General features: G+C 45.2%; 1 long non-coding RNA gene across 1 annotated transcript in view; it reads left to right on the forward strand.

Annotated features, from left to right (window-relative positions):
* Nucleotides 1-2,810, forward strand: part of LOC140384618 (uncharacterized) — a 56,225-nt gene extending 53,415 nt beyond the window's left edge. The window contains exon 3 of the long non-coding RNA XR_011933104.1: nucleotides 1,308-2,810. This is a non-coding gene — a long non-coding RNA (uncharacterized lncRNA). The remainder of the gene's footprint in view (nucleotides 1-1,307) is intronic.
* Nucleotides 2,811-7,930: the final 5,120 nt, after the last annotated feature.

Raw genomic sequence — 7,930 nt, forward strand, 5'->3', positions numbered from 1 at the left:
CAAAACCGCACTTGCAAAACCAGAGGAAGAGCAGGCAGACATGCATCCAGTTAGGACGCACCAGGACCCCGCATGGGTAAATGAAGGCAGAAGTAGCACGCAGCACCCTACAGCACAGGAATGTTTTAATTGCGGACAGAAAGGACATTACGCACGAGAATGTCAAGCGCCCCCGAAACAGCAACGGAATCAGCACACCAATCCCCCCCCGAACCAGCACCGACACCAGCAGCCCAACCCCCCACCCAGGGAATCATACCCAAGGGAGCAATGCACCAGAGAGCCTGCTCCACATAACGTGCCCCAGGGGTCATGTTACAACTGTGCGCAGTCAGGACACTTTGCCCGAGATTGCAGGAGACCCCCACCACCAGCTAAACTAGCCCCCAGATATAAAAGAGAACACCACCCACAGCAGCTACAAGGTCCCAGCTGCCCCATGCAAACTGTGAGCGCTTACCCATCACGTCTCATGGCAGGGACACCTCAGCAATGCCACTTGATTTTTGTTTCTCTCCTCCTTCCTCTCTTCTTCGGTCACACTACACTGACTCCATATGCTAGTTACACCCCAAGCCAAATGTGATTTACGGTGTCCTTTCTGATGGAACCTGCACCATGTTTGTTGTATGTTTGTCCCGTTTAATGTACATGTTTGTTGTTTGTGAATTTGAAGGTTTTTCATGGCCCCACGCCGCCACCCTTTTGACGCCCAATGGCTGTTAATGGAACAAGTTTGTCCACAGACAACCGTTCAGAGGGACTAGTTTGTCGACAGACACCACTCATGGTTACTCTCCTGATTCGATCACGAGAGGCAGCCCCCACGACGACCACATTCTTACCCATTCTTGCCGGTCGCTCAGGCAGTGGAGAAACAGCACTGGTCCTCACCCTGCCTGAGGATCCCCCTCTGGTCAGCTACGCTCGGGTAGAGCACATACGGCACGGATTACCATCCTACCTGGGGATTCCACCCGTTTTTTACCCGCCGCGGCCCATACACACACTATTTTGGCTCATTCAAAATTCTTTTGTTTGTTTTTGGCAACCCTTAGGTTGCTTCCGTATGCTATTTACATCCTCAAACACTAGGATGGTAGATCGCACAGGCTGCGAGACTGCGCGCACTGTGTCAGTATTTTTCTCGGATGCCAGTCCAGAATATTTGGTTTAAAATTTTTTTTTTAAATGAGGGAGTCACAGATGGTGACCAATCATAATGGGTAATTGGCAACAAAGGACAGACAGACAGACATATGAGATCTTAAGCAAGATAATAACAGATATTATGCTTGTGTCCATAGAACTCCGGAACCTCAGGAACCCCAGAGGAAGAAAAAGAAGAAGACAGAAAGATGGAAAGATGAAGACAACCTTCACGTTTTTCACCTGGATCTTAGCGGGATCCCTTCAGTTGCGCGCGGACGCTACCCTCCTGACCCCTACCACACAGGCCGTGAATGATTCCCACCCCTACCATACACTGTACCCCGAGATAGTTAACCCCAAGACAGTTACCGACACCCCGACCTGGTGTGACAAGTTTATAACCTGGTATTCACTATCGTACATAGTAGAATCGCTCTTAGTACTGGCGATACTCTGCAGTGTCGTGCAGACACTTAGACTCAGAAAATGGCAAAGGAGAGCCTACCGCTCTCGCACCCCGGTATACACATTTAGGTCCCCTATTTTTGGACTTCTCCAAACCCCCCAACCCCTCGAGTGAATTAAAGTGCATCCGTTTTTCTTTATGTGTGTTTTGTTCAATAAAGAAATGTATACATCTGTGCTTGACTGCCGAGCCAGAGAAATATGTGTTGCTGCTATTTGTACAGTTTAAAGTGTTGTAGATTAGTTTTGATTGAGTGAAGATAGTTCATTGAGGATAGTTAGAGGTTCCTGTTTTTTAAAATTCTGTAATGCATGCTTGAATGTCATAGCGCCCCGCAGAGTTTTATAATGATGTATGTAAGTAAACTGATTTTAGGTAAAAATTGCGATTCATAGGAGAGGGAAGTGTAGAGCCCGTGAAGTGCTTATGGGTGCCCCGCTTGGTCAGAGAACGAAGATGACGCGGTAATGTGATCCTTCACGCTTCGTGTCGAGGATCACAAGGAGGGTGTGTAGCCATCTGGGATGGCCACTTCCCGATTACAAAATGGACACTTTGCAAAGATCGCAGGGAAAATGGACAATACTGAGAAAACAAGCAGGTTCAGGGTTTGTCTGTTGATTAGAGCCGCAGCTCCCAGACAAGAACAAAACTGCAAACCCATTAGCATGCTAATGGGCCATCTCCGGGGACAAAAGAGTAACATTTAAGCAAACGATACTCAGGCAGACACCCTGGCACCAGAGGAGACCAGAACAAAGCAGGCCAACGGCCACCTAGGACACGCCCAGCCATCAGGGCTTTATTGGAGGAAATCGATAGGAACGATTGAGAAACATCCGAATTAATTGGGGCCAAGTTCAAGGCCTGCCCAAAAGCTTGCGAAGCCCCTTTTGGGTATAAGCAGGATCCCCCAAGAGAGAATCGTTCTCTTGGCTCCGGCTCTCACCAAGGAGAGATCTGCCCAAAAGCTACACCAGAACAAGTAAGTCCAAGGTCAACGCATGCTACCAGACAGATGACCTTAGATGTTATCCCGTACCAGTTCCACCCCAGCAGCCTCAGAACCAAACAACGGCCATTGTTCCTCTGACTGAGTGGGCGCCCAAAGCTAAGTATAGGCTTTAGCAGTAGTGATAGTTTAGTCTGTAGTATTTGTGCATGATTATATTTAACTGTGTGTGTAAATAAATAAGCATTTGACTTTGAACTAACTAACTGGTGTATAGAGTCTTTGATCAGTATTCGGTTTGAACCTTGTGGCACTATTGAAAGATACCTGGCGACTCTAGAGCAAAACGTAATTACAACTAAGAAAGGCGACCATATTGGCCGCCCTATTCAGAGCCAAATAAAGAGAAACACAATTAGCAACACCCCCATGTCAGCCTAGACTCAAACAACACTCTTCTGAGTCACGTTGGAGGTTCAAGTTTCATTCCAGAGATTTGAGTGGTGAACTGTCCATCAGTGAGAAACATTTTCCCTCTCAGCAAATGTAAATAGCTCCATTCAAAGAAAAGCATGGGTGTTCTCCTGGTGCCTTAGCGAATGTCTTATCTTTCAACCAACATCATTAAAATAGATTATCTGGTGTTGCATTTACTTTCTGTTTCTTAGAACTTGCTGTCTGCAATTTGGCTGTCACATTTCGTACATTTGAACAGGACAATACTTCAAAGACTGGTAATCACTTTGGGATGTCCTTCAGTCGTAATACGTACAACATAAATGTACTTGTGGGGAAATCTACAGAAAAGCAGTGAAGGGTAGTTCAGAAAAGAAATGGGGAGGATACTGGCTTAACATGCTCCCTCTGGTGTGATAGGATGGAGTAACAAGCCTCAGAACCATGGACAACCAGAGATATTCAGGATACGATTAGAAGGAAAAGAGAGGCTTTTAGCAAGTACAAGAGGAGCAAATCAGCAGAGGTATTAGTGAAGAACAGAAAGTGCAGGTTGGAGCTTAAGAAAACAACTAGGAGAGCAATGAGAAAGCTCTGGCTGGTGAAATTAAAATCCCAAAATATTCTCTAAGTATATCAATGGGATGAGGATAACCAGGGAAAGAGTAAGGCCCATTAGGGACCCTCTGTGGGTGGGGCCAGAGGACATCGGTAGGGTGTTGAACAATTACGTTACACCTACCTTCACTCAAGAAAATGAGGAGGTAGATTTGGAAATCAGGGAGAGAGACTGAAGTTCTTGAGCAAATTGACATAGGGATCGGAGCTGTTGGCAGACTTAAAAGTGGACAAATATCCAGGTTTGGATCAATTGTGTCCCAGACTGCTCTGGGAGGCTAGGGAGGAGATTGCAGGGGCTCTGACCCAATTTTTAAATTCATCTTTGGCCAAGGGGGCAGGACGGTAGCACAATGGGTAGCACTGTTGCTTCACCGCTCCAGAGTCCCAGGTTTAATTCCCAGCTTGGGTCACTATCTGTATGTCTGCATGTTCTCCCTGTGTCTGCGTGGGTTTCCTCTGGGTACTCCCGTTTCCTCCCACAAGTCCCAAAAGATGTGCTGTTAGGTCATTTGGACATTCTAAATTCTCCCTCTATGTACCTGAACAGGAGCCGGAATATGGCGACTAGGGGCTTTTCACAGTAACTTCATTGCAGTGTTAATGTACACCTAATTGTGACAATAAAGATTATTATTATTAGGGGGAGGTGCCAGAGGACTGGAGAACAACTAATGTGGCTCCACTATATAAGAAGGGTTGTAGGGATATGCCAGGAAATACAGGCCAGTGAGTCTCATGTCAGTGGTAGTGCAGAATCCCAAGTTTCTTTACCCGTCAGTCTGGCCTCAATAAAAGTCGAGATGGATTTGCAGGTACAGCATTAGTTATTTTATTTAGCTTGCAAGCTTTCCTCAATTCTCAGGAGCACGAAGCACATCCTGCTCCATAGACTTCTGGAATTAAGCGAGGATGTGGAACAAAGGAGTCTCTACTGATACATTCAAATGGCATCAAGTTTCACATACACGATGCCCATAGGTCATCCTATATCCCTCCTGACCTGTTGATCTATTCTGATTGGCTCATTTCCAATCCCTTCCTCTGGCCCCTATTACCCAGCATCCTTTTCTCCTCCTTTGGTGGACACACCTCTTCCTGCTTTTCCATGCGGTCTGAAATCCTTTGTCTGTGAACTCACCAGAATTAGACTGGCCTATCTCTACATTACATTAACTAATATCTCTAAAGTAACTATTTTATATCACATTCGTCAGTAGGGAAACTATTGGGAGAAATTTTGAAGGAGAGAATCTATCTCCACTTGGAGAAACAACGTTTGATCAGGGATAGTCAGAATGGCTTTGTCAGAGGGGGGGTCATGCCTAACAAATTTGATTGAATATTTTGAGGAGATGACCAAATGTGTACATGAGGGTAGTGCAGTTGATGTAGTTTATATTGATTTCAGCAAAGCCTTTGACAAGGGAGACTTAGGCAAATGCTCATGGGATGCAGGGTCATTTGATAAGATGGATTCGAAATTGACTGAGTTGTAGGCATGGCACTAGGAAGTTCTCAGGAACAAAGGGATCTTGGCGAGTTTGTCCACAGATCTCTGAAGGATTAAGTGCAGGTTAACAGGGTGATGAAAAAGGCATGGAACGTTTCCCTTTATTAATTGAGGCATAGATTACAAAAGCAGGGAGGTAATGTTGGAGTTGTGTGTGCAGTTTTGATTGCCACATTATAGGAAGGATGGAGAGGGTGTAGAGGAGGTCCACCAGGCAGTTGGCTGGGATGGAACATTTAGGTTATGGAGATAGGATAGGCTGGGGTTGTTTTCTTTGGAGCAGAGAAGACTGAGGGGTGACCTGATTGAGGTGTACAAGATTATGAGAGGCATGGACATAGTGATATGGAGCATCTGTACCCCGTAGTTGAAGGGTCAGTCAGGAGGGTACACAAGTTCAAGGTGAGGGGTAGGTGGTTTAGGGGGGATTTGAGGAAAATAAAACATTTTACCTAGACGGCCTGGAATACACTGGGAGGATGGTGGAAGCGGGTTGCCTCACATCCTTTAAAAAGTACCTGGATGAGCACTTGGCACTTCATAACATTCAAGGCCTTGGGTCGTGCTGATAAATAGGATTAAATAGGTTGGTCAGATATTTTTCACGTGTCAGTGCAGAATGGATGGGCCGACGGGCCTCTTCTGCACTGTGTGATTCTGTGGAATTTTTTATTTTATCTTTAAGAGAGTTAAAGGGTATTAGTGCTGGATTATTATTACATTTTGTTTAACACCCCAGGAATATTTTGCTAAAAATGGATCCATACATTCACTATATGTATATCTCTGGTTTGTGATGCAGAGCTAGGCCAACATCGTGGGTTCAATTCCCGTACCGGCTGAGGTTACTCATGAAGGCCCCTTGCCTGAGGTGTGGTGATCCTCAGGTTAAAACTCTACCAGTCAGTACTCCCTGTCAAAGGAGAAAGCAGCCTATGGTCATCTGGGACTATGGCGACTTTCCTTTATCTCATTTATGTTGGGCAAGAGCAGGATCAATCCTAAAATTACCCAGTACGTGTGCAGGTGTTATTACTGCATTATCTCCTCGGGCTGTATTTAAGCGACAACATTGATACTTAGCATTGACACAAGACAGTTGACAGATTTCCCCTTGACACCAATCCCAACATGCCCCCTTTGAAAGTAAGCATCTAATATGACTCCTCCTTTCGCAAAGTTACAAAGCCAATGTGCAGTGTGGACAGGGGAAGCCCCAAATCCATCTCCTTGCTTGCTCCAAAATCCAATTCAAATTCAAACTGAATCCAATTCATGGTCCCCACAAGAGAGAGGTACATGATCCAAGCTGACAAGAATAGGCATTGCACCTTAATAGCAGGATTGATCCGCCACTTGATCTTAGCCAAAAGGCCAAGAAGCTATCATGTTGTTTAAGTCTGCGGCCAGTTGGGGCCCTGATCAGTTTAATAGCGTTGATGGAAAAGAAAATGTTTCTTACTGATGCTGCAGTTCTAGTGAAAATGCCTCAGGATCCTACAGAGACAAGTAGTGTTGGAACTAATTTTGCTGTCTCCAATGCCTGCTTCATACCACCCAAAATACGGTACCTTTTCAGACTTTCAATATAGAAATCTTCAACTACCACACAAGCTGTAATTCCTGCATCGAATTTTCTAGCCCCGGACATGTTCATAAAATCAGAGAAAAGTTACAGCACAGAAGGAGCCCATCTTGTCCATGCCAGCCCGAGGACACCCAGGTGCCCTTTCTAATCTCACTTTCCTGCACCCGGTCCATAGTCTTATAGCTTAGAGCACTTAAGATGCAGATCCAGGTACCTTTTAAAAGAGTTTAGTGTCGATGCCTCCACCACCAACTCAGGCAGTGAATTCCAGACTCCCATTACCCTCTGCGTAAAAAGGTTCTTCCTCATGTCCCCTTCTGTCACTTATCTTGAATCTATGTCCTCTAGTTCTAGAATTCTCCAGCAAGGGAAACAATTTTATTCTGTTCACCCTATCTCTTCCCCTCATAATTCTGTACACCTCAATTAAGTCACCCCTCAGCCTTCTTTGTTCCAAGGAAAATAACCCAACCTATCCAATCTCTCCTCGTAGCTACATTTTCCTAGCCCTGGCAACATTCTTGTAAACCTCCTTTGCACTCACTGCAGAGCAATAACATCCTTCCTGTAATGTGGCGACCAGAACTGCACACAATATGCCAGTTGTGGCCTTACCATTGTTTTATACAATTCTAACATTCTTACTTTTATATTCTATACCTCTGCCAATGAAGGAGAGCATTCCGTATCTTTCTTCACATCCTTGTCAACTGGAACTGCTGCCTTTAGGGACCTGTGTACCTGTATTCCAAGGTCTCTCACTTCATCTACCCCTCTTAGTATACTCCCATTTATTGTGTACTCCCTACAACTGTCCAACCTCCCTAAATGCATGACCTCACACTTCTCTTAATTAAATTCCATCTGTCACTTTATCGCCCATTTCACCAATCCATCTATATTGTTTTGAAGATGTTGTTTGTGAGGCCACTGCAGGCCATTGCAATATAGGGATACTGGGTGTCAAACATGGAAAGTGAGCTGTTTCTCAGAATAAACATCCTAACTATGATAAGCGGTAAGGTTTGGCAAAATCTTGCCTGAAGTTAGATGCCTGGTTTCCTGAGGCTTGTGAAGCCTGACTCACAGCCTCATAATACTAAAAGTGCTGGCTACTCAACCACCTTCCCACCTCAGCTGAAGCTAGAAGTGGGAGTGTTGGAGGCAGGTTTGTGTTAAAATCTG

The sequence above is a fragment of the Scyliorhinus torazame genome, chromosome 10, assembly GCF_047496885.1.
Source record: "Scyliorhinus torazame isolate Kashiwa2021f chromosome 10, sScyTor2.1, whole genome shotgun sequence".
Classification (NCBI taxonomy): domain Eukaryota; kingdom Metazoa; phylum Chordata; class Chondrichthyes; order Carcharhiniformes; family Scyliorhinidae; genus Scyliorhinus; species Scyliorhinus torazame.